Source organism: Phocoena phocoena, chromosome 13 (assembly GCF_963924675.1).
Source record: "Phocoena phocoena chromosome 13, mPhoPho1.1, whole genome shotgun sequence".
Lineage (NCBI taxonomy): Eukaryota > Metazoa > Chordata > Mammalia > Artiodactyla > Phocoenidae > Phocoena > Phocoena phocoena.
The window spans coordinates 188,365-201,786 of NC_089231.1; positions in this window are offsets into that span (position 1 = coordinate 188,365).

Here is a 13,422-nt window from a genome sequence, read left to right on the forward strand (position 1 = left end):
CCCGAAGCCTTACCCTAACCCGTCCCATAATCCTAACCCGTACGCTAACACTAAACCGTGCCCTAACACGTACGCTCACCCTAAAACGTTGTCTTACCCTAACCTGTCCCCTAAACCGTCCCCGTCCCATAACCCTAACCCTAACCCTAACCCTAACCCTAACCCTTACCGGAAGCCTTTCCCTAACCCGTCCCCTAATCCTAACCTGTACACTAACACTAACCCGTACCCTAACACGTACGCTCACCCTAAACCGTTGTCGTACCCTAACCTGTCCCCTAAACCGTCCCCGTCCCCTAACCCTAACCCTAAACCTACCCCTAACCCTAACCCTTACCCGAAGCCTTACCCTAACCCGTCCCATAATCCTACCCCGTACGCTAACACTAAACCGTGCCCTAACACGTACGCTCACCCTAAAACGTTGTCTTACCCTAACCTGTCCCCTAAACCGTCCCCGTCCCATAACCCTAACCCTAACCCTAACCCTAACCCTAACCCTTACCGGAAGCCTTTCCCTAACCCGTCCCCTAATCCTAACCTGTACGCTAACACTAACCCGTACCCTAACACGTACGCTCACCCTAAACCGTTGTCGTAAACTTACTTGTCCCCTAAACCGTCCCCATCCCCTAACCCTAACCCTAACCCTAACCCTAACCCTAACCCTTACCCGAAGCCTTACCCTAACCCGTCACCTAATCCTAACCCGTACGCTAACACTAACACGTACCCTAACACGTACGCTCACACTAAACTGTTGTCGTACCCTAACCTATCCCCTAAACCGTCCCCGTCCCCTAACCCTAACCCTAAGCCTAACCCTAACCCTAACCCTTACCCGAAGCCTTACCCTAACCCGTCCCCTAATCCTAACCCGTACACTAACACTAAACCGTACCCTAACACGTACGCTCACCCTAAACCGTTCTCGTAAACTAACTTGTCCCCTAAACCGTCCCCATCCCCTAACCCTAACCCTAACCCTAACCCTAACCCTAACCCTTACCCGATGCCTTACCCTAACCCGTCCCCTAATCCTAACCCGTAAGCTAACACTAACCCGTACCCTAACACGTACGCTCACCCTAAACCGTTGTCGTACCCTAACCTGTCCCCTAAACCGTCCCCGTCCCCTAACCCTAACCCCAACCATAACCCTAACCCTAACCCTTACCCGAAGCATTACCCTAAACCGTCCCCGAATCCTAACCCGTACGCTAACACTAACCAGTACCCTAACACGTACGCTGACCCTACACCGTTGTCGTACCCTAACCTGTCCCCTAAACCGTCCCCGTCCCCTAACACTAACCCTAACACTACCCCTAACCCTAACCCTTACCCGAAGCCTTACCCTAACCCGTCCCCTACTCCTAACCCGTACGCTAACTCTAACCCGTACCCTAACACGTACGCTCAACCTAAATCGTTGTCGTACCCTAACCTGTCCCCTAAACTCTCCCCATCCCATAACCCTAACCCTAACCCTAACCCTAATCCTAACCCTTAACAGAAGCTTTCCCCTAAACCGTCCCCTAATCCAAACCCGTACGCTAACACTAACCCGTACCCTAACACGTACGCTCACCCTTAACCGTTGTCGTAAACTAACCTCTCCCCTAAACCGTCCCCAGCCCCTAAACCTAACCCTAACCCTAACCCTAACCCTTACCCGGAGCCTTACCCTAACCCGTGCCCTAATCCTAACCCGAACGCTAACACTAACCCATACCCTAACACGTACGCTGACCCTAAACCGTTGTCGTACACTAACCTGTCCCCTAAACTGTCCCCGTCCCATAACCCTAACCCTAACCCTAACCCTAACCCTAACACTTGCCCGAAGCCTTACACTAACCCGTCCCCTAATCCTAACCCGTACGCTAACACTAAACCGTACCCTAACACGTACACTCACCCTAAAAGGTTTTCGTACCCTAACCTGTCCCCTAAACCGTCCCCGTCCCATAACCCTAACCCTAACCCAAACCCTAACCCTAACCCTTACCCGAAGCCTTACCCTAACCCGTCGCCTAATACTAACCCGTACGCTAACACTAACCCGTACCATAACACGTACGCTCACCCTAAACCGTTGTCATAAACTAATTTGTCCCCTAAACCGTCCCCATCCCCTAACCCTAAACCTAACCCTAACCCTAACCATAACCCTTACCCGAAGCCTTACCCTAACCCGTCCCCTAATCCTAACGAGTACGCTAACACTAACCCGTACCCTAACACGTACGCTCACACTAAACTATTGTCGTACCCTAACCTATCCCCTAAACCGTCCCCGTCCCCTAACCCTAACCCTAAGCCTAACCCTAAACCTAACCCTTACCCGAAGCCTTACCCTAACCCGTCCCCTAATCCTAACCCTTACGCTAACACTAAACCGTACCCTAACACGTACGCTCACCCTAAACCGTTGTCGTACTCTAACCTGTCCCCTAAACCGTCCCCGTCCCCTAACCCTAACCCTAACCCTAAGCATAACCCTAACCCTTACCCGAAGCCTTACCCTAACCCTTCCCCTAATCCTAACCCGTACGCTAACACTAAGCCGTACCCTAACACGTACGCTCACCCTAAACCGTTGTAGTATACTAACCTATCCCCTAAACTGTCCCCGTCCCATAACCCAAACCCTAACCCTAACCCTAACCCTTACCCGATGCCTTACCCTAACCCGTCCCCTAATACTAACCCGTACGCTAACACTAACCCGTACCCTAACACGTACGCTCACCCTAAACCGTTGTCATAAACTAATTTGTCCCCTAAACCGTCCCCATCCCCTAACCCTAAACCTAACCCTAACCCTAACCATAACCCTTACCCGAAGCCTTACCCTAACCCGTCCCCTAATCCTAACGAGTACGCTAACACTAACCCGTACCCTAACACGTACGCTCACACTAAACTATTGTTGTACCCTAACCTATCCCCTAAACCGTCCCCGTCCCCTAACCCTAACCCTAAGCCTAACCCTAAACCTAACCCTTACCCGAAGCCTTACCCTAACCCGTCCCCTAATCCTAACCCTTACGCTAACACTAACCCGTACCCTAACACGTACGCTCACCCTAAACCGTTGTCGTACTCTAACCTGTCCCCTAAACCGTCCCCGTCCCCTAACCCTAACCCTAACCCTAAGCATAACCCTAACCCTTACCCGAAGCCTTACCCTAACCCTTACCCTAATCCTAACCCGTACGCTAACACTAAGCCGTACCCTAACACGTACGCTCACCCTAAACCGTTGTCGTATACTAACCTATCCCCTAAACTGTCCCCGTCCCATAACCCAAACCCTAACCCTAACCCTAACCCTTACCCGATGCCTTACCTTAACCCGTCCCCTAATCCTAACCCGTAAGCTAACACTAACCCGTACCCTAACACGTACGCTCACCCTAAACCGTTGTCGTACCCTAACCTGTCCCCTAAACCGTCCCCGTCCCCTAACCCTAACCCTAAATCTACCCCTAATCCTAACCCTTACCCGAAGCCTTACCCTAACCCGTCCCATAATCCTAACCCGTACGCTAACACTAAACCGTGCCCTAACACGTACGCTCACCCTAAAACGTTGTCTTACCCTAACCTGTCCCCTAAACCGTCCCCGTCCCATAACCCTAACCCTAACCCTAACCCTAACCCTAACCCTTACCGGAAGCCTTTCCCTAACCCGTCCCCTAATCCTAACCCGTACGCTAACACTAACCCATACCCTAACATGTACGCTCACCCTAAACCGTTGTCGTAAACTTACTTGTCCCCTAAACCGTCCCCATCCCCTAACCCTAACCCTAACCCTAACCCTAACCCTAACCCTTACCCGAAGCCTTACCCTAACCCGTCCCCTAATCCTAACCCGTACGCTAACACTAACACGTACCCTAACACGTACGCTCACCCTAAACCGTTGTCGTAAACTAACTTGTCCCCTAAGCCGTCCCCATCCCCTAACCCTAACCCTAACCCTAACCCTAACCCTAACCCTTACCCGAAGCCTTACCCTAACCCGTCCCCTAATCCTAACCCGTACGCTAACACTAACCCGTACCCTAACACGTAGCTCACCCTAAACCGTTGTCGTACCCTAACCTGTCCCCTAAACCGTCCCCATCCCCTAACCCTAACCCTAAACCTACCCCTAACCCTAACCCTTACCCGAAGCCTTACCCTAACCCGTCCCATAATCCTAACCCGTACGCTAACACTAAACCGTACCCTAACACGTACGCTCACCCTAAAACGTTGTCTTACCCTAACCTGTCCCCTAAACCGTCCCCGTCCCATAACCCTAACCCTAACCCTAACCCTAACCCTAACCCTTACCGGAAGCCTTACCCTAACCCGTCCCCTAATCCTAACCCGTACGTTAACACTAACCTGTACCCTAACACGTACGCTCACCCTAAACCGTTGTCGTAAACTAACTTGTCCCCTAAACCATCCCCATCCCGTAACCCTAACCCTAACCCTAACCCTAACCCTAACACTTACCCGAAGCCTTACTCTAACCCGTCCCCTAATCCTAACCCGTACGCTAACACTAACCCATTCCCTAACACGTACGCTCACACTAAACTGTTGTCGTACCCTAACCTATCCCCTAAACCGTCCCCGTCCCCTAACCCTAACCCTAAGCCTAACCCTAACCCTAAACCTTACCCGAAGCCTTACCCTAACCCGTCCCCTAATCCTAACCCGTACGCTAACACTAAACCGTACCCTAACACGTACGCTCACCCTAAACCGTTGTCGTACCCTAACCTGTCCCCTAAACCGTCCCCGTCCCCTAACCCTAACCCTAACCCTAAGCCTAACCCTAACCCTTACCCGAAGCCTTACCCTAACCCGACCCCTAATCCTAACCCGTACGCTAACACTAACCCTTACCCTAACACGTACGCTGACCCTAAACCGTTGTCGTACCCTAACCTGTCCCCTAAACCGTCCCTTTCCCCTAACCCTAACCCTAAACCTAACCCTTAACCGAAGCCTTACCCTAACCCGTCCCCTAATCCTAACCCGTACACTAACACTAACCCGTACCCTAACACGTACGCTGACCCTAAACCGTTGTCGTACCCTAACCTGTCCCCTAAACCTTCCCCGTCCCCTAACCTTAACCCTAACCATAACCCTAACCCTAACCCTTACCCGAAGCATTACCCTAAACCGTCCCCGAATCCTAACCCGTACGCTAACACTAACCAGTACCCTAACATGTACGCTGACCCTACACCGTTGTCGTACCCTAACCTGTCCCCTAAACCGTCCCCGTCCCCTAACACTAACCCTAACACTACCCCTAACCCTAACCCTTACCCGAAGCCTTACCCTAACTCGTCCCCTAATCCTAACCCGTACGCTAACACTAACCCGTACCCTAACACGTACGCTCACCCTTAACCGTTGTCGTAAACTAACCTCTCCCCTAAACCGTCCCCAGCCCCTAAACCTAACCCTAACCCTAACCCTAACCCTAACCCTTACCCGGAGCCTTACCCTAACCCGTGCCCTAATCCTAACCCGTACGCTAACACTAACCCATACCCTAACACGTACGCTGACCGTAAACCGTTGTCGTACCCTAACCTGTCCCCTAAACTGTCCCCGTCCCATAACCCTAACCCTAACCCTAACCCTAACCCTAACACTTGCCCGAAGCCTTACACTAACCCGTCCCCTAATCCTAACCCGTACGCTAACACTAAACCGTACCCTAACACGTATGCTCACCCTAAAAGTTTTTCGTACCCTAACCTGTCCCCTAAACCGTGCCCGTCCCATAACCCTAACCCTAACCCAAACCCTAACCCTAACCCTTACCCGAAGCCTTACCCTAACCCGTCCCCTAATCCTAACCCGTACGCTAACACTAACCCGTACCCTAACACGTACGCTCACCCTAAACTGTTGTCGTACCCTAACCTGTCCCCTAAACCATCCCCATCCTCTAACCCTAACGCTAAACCTAACCCTTACCCGAAGCCTTACCCTAACCCGTCCCCTAATCCTAAGCCGTTCGCTAACACTAAACCATACCTTAACACGTATGCTCACCCTAAACCGTTGTCGTACACTAAACTGTCCCCTAAACCATCCCCGTCCTCTAACCCTAACCCTAACCCTAACCCTAAACCTAACCCTTACCCGAAGCCTTACCCAAACCCGTCTCCTAATCCTAACCCGTACGCTAACACTAACCTGTACCCTAACACGTACGCTCACACTAAACTATTGTCGTACCCTAACCTATCCCCTAAACCGTCCCCGTCCCCTAACCCTAACCCTAAGCCTAACCCTAACCCTAACCCTTACCCGAAGCCTTACCCTAACCCGTCCCCTAATCCTAACCCTTACGCTAACACTAACCCGTACCCTAACACGTACGCTCACCCTAAACCGTTGTCGTACTCTAACCTGTCCCCTAAACCGTCCCCGTCCCCTAACCCTAACCCTAACCCTAAGCATAACCCTAACCCTTACCCGAAGCCTTACCCTAACCCTTCCCCTAATCCTAACCCGTACGCTAACACTAAGCCGTACCCTAACACGTACGCTCACCCTAAACCGTTGTCGTATACTAACCTATCCCCTAAACTGTCCCCGTCCCATAACCCAAAACCTAACCCTAACCCTAACCCTTACCCGATGCCTTACCCTAACCCGTCCCCTAATCCTAACCCGTAAGCTAACACTAACCCGTACCCTAACACGTACGCTCACCCTAAACCGTTGTCGTAAACTTACTTGTCCCCTAAACCGTCCCCATCCCCTAACCCTAACCCTAACCCTAACCCTAACCCTAACCCTTACCCGAAGCCTTACCCTAACCCGTCCCCTAATCCTAACCCGTACGCTAACACTAACACGTACCCTAACACGTACGCTCACCCTAAACCGTTGTCGTAAACTAACTTGTCCCCTAAGCCGTCCCCATCCCCTAACCCTAACCCTAACCCTAACCCTAACCCTAACCCTTACCCGAAGCCTTACCCTAACCCGTCCCCTAATCCTAACCCGTACGCTAACACTAACCCGTACCCTAACACGTAGCTCACCCTAAACCGTTGTCGTACCCTAACCTGTCCCCTAAACCGTCCCCATCCCCTAACCCTAACCCTAAACCTACCCCTAACCCTAACCCTTACCCGAAGCCTTACCCTAACCCGTCCCATAATCCTAACCCGTACGCTAACACTAAACCGTACCCTAACACGTACGCTCACCCTAAAACGTTGTCTTACCCTAACCTGTCCCCTAAACCGTCCCCGTCCCATAACCCTAACCCTAACCCTAACCCTAACCCTAACCCTTACCGGAAGCCTTACCCTAACCCGTCCCCTAATCCTAACCCGTACGTTAACACTAACCCGTACCCTAACACGTACGCTCACCCTAAACCGTTGTCGTAAACTAACTTGTCCCCTAAACCATCCCCATCCCGTAACCCTAACCCTAACCCTAACCCTAACCCTAACACTTACCCGAAGCCTTACTCTAACCCGTCCCCTAATCCTAACCCGTACGCTAACACTAACCCATTCCCTAACACGTACGCTCACACTAAACTGTTGTCGTACCCTAACCTATCCCCTAAACCGTCCCCGTCCCCTAACCCTAACCCTAAGCCTAACCCTAACCCTAACCCTTACCCGAAGCCTTACCCTAACCCGTCCCCTAATCCTAACCCGTACGCTAACACTAAACCGTACCCTAACACGTACGCTCACCCTAAACCGTTGTCGTACCCTAACCTGTCCCCTAAACCGTCCCCGTCCCCTAACCCTAACCCTAACCCTAAGCCTAACCCTAACCCTTACCCGAAGCCTTACCCTAACCCGACCCCTAATCCTAACCCGTACGCTAACACTAACCCTTACCCTAACACGTACGCTGACCCTAAACCGTTGTCGTACCCTAACCTGTCCCCTAAACCGTCCCTTTCCCCTAACCCTAACCCTAAACCTAACCCTTAACCGAAGCCTTACCCTAACCCGTCCCCTAATCCTAACCCGTACACTAACACTAACCCGTACCCTAACACGTACGCTGACCCTAAACCGTTGTCGTACCCTAACCTGTCCCCTAAACCTTCCCCATCCCCTAACCTTAACCCTAACCATAACCCTAACCCTAACCCTTACCCGAAGCATTACCCTAAACCGTCCCCGAATCCTAACCCGTACGCTAACACTAACCAGTACCCTAACATGTACGCTGACCCTACACCGTTGTCGTACCCTAACCTGTCCCCTAAACCGTCCCCGTCCCCTAACACTAACCCTAACACTACCCCTAACCCTAACCCTTACCCGAAGCCTTACCCTAACTCGTCCCCTAATCCTAACCCGTACGCTAACACTAACCCGTACCCTAACACGTACGCTCACCCTTAACCGTTGTCGTAAACTAACCTCTCCCCTAAACCGTCCCCAGCCCCTAAACCTAACCCTAACCCTAACCCTAACCCTAACCCTTACCCGGAGCCTTACCCTAACCCGTGCCCTAATCCTAACCCGTACGCTAACACTAACCCATACCCTAACACGTACGCTGACCCTAAACCGTTGTCGTACCCTAACCTGTCCCCTAAACTGTCCCCGTCCCATAACCCTAACCCTAACCCTAACCCTAACCCTAACACTTGCCCGAAGCCTTACACTAACCCGTCCCCTAATCCTAACCCGTACGCTAACACTAAACCATACCCTAACACGTATGCTCACCCTAAAAGGTTTTCGTACCCTAACCTGTCCCCTAAACCGTGCCCGTCCCATAACCCTAACCCTAACCCAAACCCTAACCCTAACCCTTACCCGAAGCCTTACCCTAACCCGTCCCCTAATCCTAACCCGTACGCTAACACTAACACGTACCCTAACACGTACGCTCACCCTAAACCTTTGTCATAAACTAATTTGTCCCCTAAACCGTCCCCATCCCCTAACCCTAACCCTAACCCTAACCCTAACCATAACCCTTACCCGAAGCCTTACCCTAACCCGTCCCCTAATCCTAACGAGTACGCTAACACTAACCCGTACCCTAACACGTACGCTCACCCTAAACTGTTGTCGTACCCTAACCTGTCCCCTAAACCATCCCCATCCTCTAACCCTAACGCTAAACCTAACCCTTACCCGAAGCCTTACCCTAACCCGTCCCCTAATCCTAAGCCGTTCGCTAACACTAAACCATACCTTAACACGTATGCTCACCCTAAACCGTTGTCGTACACTAAACTGTCCCCTAAACCATCCCCGTCCTCTAACCCTAACCCTAACCCTAACCCTAAACCTAACCCTTACCCGAAGCCTTACCCAAACCCGTCTCCTAATCCTAACCCGTACGCTAACACTAACCCGTACCCTAACACGTACGCTCACACTAAACTATTGTCGTACACTAAACTATCCCCTAAACCGTCCCCGTCCCCTAACCCTAACCCTAAGCCTAACCCTAACCCTAACCCTTACCCGAAGCCTTACCCTAACCCGTCCCCTAATCCTAACCCTTACGCTAACACTAACCCGTACCCTAACACGTACGCTCACCCTAAACCGTTGTCGTACTCTAACCTGTCCCCTAAACCGTCCCCGTCCCCTAACCCTAACCCTAACCCTAAGCATAACCCTAACCCTTACCCGAAGCCTTACCCTAACCCTTCCCCTAATCCTAACCCGTACGCTAACACTAAGCCGTACCCTAACACGTACGCTCACCCTAAACCGTTGTCGTATACTAACCTATCCCCTAAACTGTCCCCGTCCCATAACCCAAAACCTAACCCTAACCCTAACCCTTACCCGATGCCTTACCCTAACCCGTCCCCTAATCCTAACCCGTAAGCTAACACTAACCCGTACCCTAACACGTACGCTCACCCTAAACCGTTGTCGTACCCTAACCTGTCCCCTAAACCGTCCCCGTCCCCTAACCCTAACCCTAAATCTACCCCTAACCCTAACCCTTACCCGAAGCCTTACCCTAACCCGTTCCCTAATCCTAACCCGTAAGCTAACACTAACCCGTACCCTCACACGTACGCTCACCCTAAACCGTTGTCGTACCCTAACCTCTCCCCTAAACCGTCCCCGTCCCCTAACCCTAACCCTAAACCTACCCCTAACCCTAACCCTTACCCGAACCCTTACCCTAACCCGTCCCATAATCCTAACCCGTACGCTAACACTAAACCGTGCCCTAACACGTACGCTCACCCTAAAACGTTGTCTTACTCTAACCTGTCCCCTAAACCGTCCCCGTCCCATAACCCTAACCCTAACCCTAACCCTAACCCTAACCCTTACCGGAAGACTTTCCCTAACCCGTCCCCTAATCCTAACCCGTACGCTAACACTATCCCGTACCCTAACACGTACGCTCACCCTAAACCGTTGTCGTAAACTTACTTGTCCCCTAAACCGTCCCCATCCCCTAACCCTAACCCTAACCCTAACCCTAACCCTAACCCTTACCCGAAGCCTTACCCTAACCCGTCCCCTAATCCTAACCCGTACGCTAACACTAACACGTACCCTAACACGTACGCTCACACTAAACTGTTGTCGTACCCTAACCTATCCCCTAAACCGTCCCCGTCCCCTAACCCTAACCCTAAGCCTAACCCTAACCCTAACCCTTACCCGAAGCCTTACCCTAACCCGTCCCCTAATCCTAACCCGTACACTAACACTAAACCGTACCCTAACACGTACGCTCACCCTAAAACGCTGTCTTACCCTAACCTGTCCCCTAAACCGTCCCCGTCCCATAACCCTAACACTAACCCTAACCCTAACCCTAACCCTTACCGGAAGCCTTACCCTAACCCGTCCCCTAATCCTAACCCGTACGTTAACACTAACCCGTACCCTAACACGAACGCTCACCCTAAACCGTTGTCCTAAACTAACTTGTCCCCTAAACCGTCCCCATCCCCTAACCCTAACCCTAACCCTAACCCTAACCCTAACACTTACCCGAAGCCTTACCCTAACCCGTCCCCTAATCCTAACCCGTACGCTAACACTAACCCATTCCCTAACACGTACGCTCACACTAAATTGTTGTCGTACCCTAACCTATCCCCTAAACCGTCCCCGTCCCCTAACCCTAACCCTAAGCCTAACCCTAACCCTAACCCTTACCCGAAACCTTACCCTAACCCGTCCCCTAATCCTAACCCGTACGCTAACACTAAACCGTACCCTAACACGTACGCTCACCCTAAATCGTTGTCGTACCCTAACCTGTCCCCTAAACCGTCCCCGTCCCCTAACCCTAACCCTAACCCTAAGCCTAACCCTAACCCTTACCCGAAGCCTTACCCTAACCCGTCCCCTAATCCTAACCCGTACGCTAACACTAACCTGTACCCTAACACGTACGCTCACCCTAAACCGTTGTCGTACCCTAAACTGTCCCCTAAACCGTCCCCGTCCCCTAACCCTAACCCTAACCCTAACCCTAACCCTAACCCTAACCCTAACCCTTACCCGAAGCCTTACCCTAACCCTTCCCCTAATCCTAACCCGTACGCTAACACTAAGCCGTACCCTAACACGTACACTCACCCTAAACCGTTGTCGTATCCTAACCTGTCCCCTAAACTATCCCCGTCCCATAACCCTAACCCTAACCCTAACCCTAACCCTAACCCTTACCCGATGCCTTACACTAACCCGTCCCCTAATCCTAACCCGTAAGCTAACACTAACACATACCCTAACAAGTACGCTCACCCTAAACCGTTGTCGTACCCTAACCTGTCCCCTAAACCGTCCCCGTCCCCTAACCCTAACCCTAAACCTACCCCTAACCCTAACCCTTACCCGAAGCCTTACCCTAACCCGTCCCCTAATCCTAACCCGTACGCTAACACTAACCCCTACCCTAACACGTACGCTGACCCTAAACCGTTGTCGTACCCTAACCTGTCCCCTAAACCGTCCCCGTCCCCTAACCCTAACCCTAAGCCTACCCATAAACCTAACCTTTACCCGAAGCCTTACCCTAACCCGTCCCCTAGACCTAACCCGTAAGCTAACACTAACCCGTACCCTAACACGTATGCTCACCCTAAACCGTTGTCATAATCTAACTTGTCCCCTAAACCGTCCCCATCCCCTAACACTAACCCTAACCCTAACCCTAACCCTAACCCTTACCCAAAGCCTTACCCTATCCCGTCCGCTAATCCTAACCCGTAGGCTAACACTAACCCTTACCCTAACACGTACGCTGACCCTAAACCGTTGTCATACCCTAACCTGTCCCCTAAACTGTCCCTGTCCCCTAACCCGAACCCTAAACCTAACCCTTAACCGAAGCCTTACCCTAACCCGTCCCCTAATCCTAACCCGTACGCTAACACTAAACCGTACCCTAACACGTACGCTCACCCTAAAACGTTGTCTTACCCTAACCTGTCCCCTAAACCGTCCCCGTCCCCTAACCCTAACCCTAACCCTAACCCTAACCCTAACCCTTACCGGAAGCCTTACCCTAACCCGTCCCCTAATCCTAACCCGTACGTTAACACTAACCTGTACCCTAACACGTACGCTCACCCTAAACCGTTGTCGTAAACTAACTTGTCCCCTAAACCATCCCCATCCCGTAACCCTAACCCTAACCCTAACCCTAACCCTAACACTTACCCGAAGCCTTACTCTAACCCGTCCCCTAATCCTAACCCGTACGCTAACACTAACCCATTCCCTAACACGTACGCTCACACTAAACTGTTGTCGTACCCTAACCTATCCCCTAAACCGTCCCCGTCCCCTAACCCTAACCCTAAGCCTAACCCTAACCCTAAACCTTACCCGAAGCCTTACCCTAACCCGTCCCCTAATCCTAACCCGTACGCTAACACTAAACCGTACCCTAACACGTACGCTCACCCTAAACCGTTGTCGTACCCTAACCTGTCCCCTAAACCGTCCCCGTCCCCTAACCCTAACCCTAACCCTAAGCCTAACCCTAACCCTTACCCGAAGCCTTACCCTAACCCGACCCCTAATCCTAACCCGTACGCTAACACTAACCCTTACCCTAACACGTACGCTGACCCTAAACCGTTGTCGTACCCTAACCTGTCCCCTAAACCGTCCCTTTCCCCTAACCCTAACCCTAAACCTAACCCTTAACCGAAGCCTTACCCTAACCCGTCCCCTAATCCTAACCCGTACACTAACACTAACCCGTACCCTAACACGTACGCTGACCCTAAACCGTTGTCGTACCCTAACCTGTCCCCTAAACCTTCCCCGTCCCCTAACCTTAACCCTAACCATAACCCTAACCCTAACCCTTACCCGAAGCATTACCCTAAACCGTCCCCGAATCCTAACCCGTACGCTAACACTAACCAGTACCCTAACATGTACG